Source organism: Mycetomoellerius zeteki, unplaced genomic scaffold (genome assembly GCF_001594055.1).
Source record: "Mycetomoellerius zeteki isolate Tzet28-1 unplaced genomic scaffold, Tzet1.0 scaffold45, whole genome shotgun sequence".
Lineage (NCBI taxonomy): Eukaryota > Metazoa > Arthropoda > Insecta > Hymenoptera > Formicidae > Mycetomoellerius > Mycetomoellerius zeteki.
In genome coordinates, this window is record NW_017257446.1 from 86,269 (window position 1) to 88,963 (window position 2,695).

Below are 2,695 nucleotides of genomic sequence, written 5' to 3' on the forward strand. Positions count from 1 at the left end.
TAATAATTTTTGAAGGGGAATAAAGCCATTATAACTTGGGTTGGAATGTATCATATACAAAGAATTTCATCAAACAGCAAACGCAATTAGTCATCAGTCCACGGCCGATTAAGTAATTGACGTTGGTGAAACCGGCCCAAATGGTGATTTCCATACGAGAAGCACGCATGCTTAGCGCTTTTTTTATTTTAACTACATAACGCAGGTATATTTATTTAGTATCATATTAACATCGTTTTTATTACATTCTATAATAAAATACGCGTCCTACTAATGTACAAGAGCTAATAAATAGTAAATATTTTGAGTACATACAGGGTGGACCATTTTAACTTTTAATGGAGAATAACTCGACCGGGAAGCGAAATAATAAAAAAAGTTTCATACAAAAGTTGTTAGACAACGGGGGGGGGGACGTATGACTATGACCTTGAATTTGACCTTGACCCTGACCTTAGGGGTTATTTGAAGGTCAAATAAAATTTTTCAAATGGAAATGCCTATTTTCGACCCCGGATTCGGAAAGAGCGGGAAATTTTACAATAGAATATGTATAATTTATAAGGTCTAATGTTATGAGATCATTTCAAGGTTAAAAGGAACTTGTACGTATATTCATGCGAAAATCGTATCTGTATACGGGGATTTCTAAGTAATCTTGTACACTTAGCATTACCCAGAGACAACGACGTGGACGTGGTAGAATTCTGCCTCTTTCGGGGTGCTTGTTTAAAGTGAGTCCCCTTGCCTCTCACTCCGTGGGGTGCTTGTTTATCCCAACCAATTGCCTCATTTGTTGGAGAACATAGACTTGGAAACCAGGCGAAGGATGAATACATGTACAAGTTCCTTTTAACCTTGAAATGACCTCATAACATGACATTAGACCTTATAAATTATACATATTCTATTGTAAAATTTCCCGCTCTTTCCGAATCCGGGGTCGAAAATAGGCATTTTCATTTGAAAAATTTTATTTGACCTTCAAATAACCCCTAAGGTCAGGGTCAAGGTCAAATTCAAGGTCATAGTCATACGTCCCCCCCCGTTGTCGAACAACTTTTGTATGAAACTTTTTTTATTATTTCGCTTACCGGTCGAGTTGTTCTCCATTAAAGGTTAAAATGGTCCACCCTGTATATATAGAGGAAAATCCCCTATTATGAGATAGGCGCCTAATATGAGATAGCAGCGTTTCTGCTAAACTAATAAACGCTATCTATTGGTTCCATTATGAATTTATTGCTCTTGGATTGAAAACTATTTAGTAAAAGTTCATTATTAGAGCATGCCTGTAGTTATTGTAAAACAAGATTTTAGAATTTGGATGTCTCCAAGTTTTATTGAGATGAGCATTTAAACCTTGTTTATTATTTAATAAATGAATATTTGGCAATAAAATCTTCATGTAGTGATAGAGTAAGATCGTACTAATAGAAAAATACGGGATATGTTGAATTGTTTAATTATAGAAGTTAGATTTGATGATCGTAAAGCCATAAGGTGTGGAAATCGTAATATGAGATACCCAGGGTATTCCTAATATGAAATATTAGGAATGCTTCTATGTTATAGTGAAAATCATTGCTAAAGTATAAATGTTATTGTACAATAATAAAAAAGACAACCAGAATGAACGTCGAGTGCTTATATCTGCGATGCTTGATTCTAACTACCTGAAAACAAGTTCTAAGTATAATCTATTGTACGAGTATATATTATCACGCCTTTCCCCGGCGTCGATTATGTGTGGAGTGCGCGAGGGAGCGCACTCCGGGAAACGGCTGATCAATCGGATCGGAGGGAAGGTGACGGCCCTCGTACGGGAGTGTGTGCCTCACGCGGTCGAGCGAGAATCGGGAACCGCGACAGAGTGGGCGCCAGACGTACCTCAAAGCAACGTCGATTTCACGAACGGGAACGCGAACCACGCGGAAACCACGAAACTCCGTGAGCATCAAATATCACAAAAATCGAGAGCAATCTCTCGCTCGCGTGAGGGCTGGCTAGCTCTACCCTAACGGCAGAGGGGAGAGGGGGGGTACGGGTAAGGGCCGGTTTGCAGGAAGATGAACGGGATCTTCGAGGGCAGGGCGTTAACACAATCATCACCACTAAGTAAATAATAAGCGTGTTTACTATGCCGAAGCGAAAGACAGTACAGTAAGAGAAAACATTGAAATAGAGAAAGAAAAATGATTAGTAGACAGAGAAAAATAATAATAACGCAGCGGAACGATGGTTGTGCTATCGAATCGATCAAGACATGCAATCGGGTAGACACGATAGCTACGGAGAGAACGATAGCAAGCAACTAACTTAGCTAGAAAATTAAACAGGCAGATTCGGTGTCGGGGTCTCGCGAATCGTCACGTGCGCTCATTCACGCCGCTGAGCCGAATATTCCGTTGCGAGACTCGACGGGAAAGTTTTAAGAGTAAGCCCTCTTCTCGGACGGCGTACGCACACGCCGGGAAGGATGCATGGTATCGCAATCGGTGAACCTCGTGCGGACGCGAAGATGATACTATCCGATAAAAGACTCTCACACGCAAACGCGACGCGCTAACTTACAACTTTGAGGACAAACACAGAGCAACGGTAACCACTTTAACATACGCTCGCTCATCCACGCGCACGCACGCACGCACGCACGCACGCACGCACGCACGCACGCACGCACACGCACCAACCG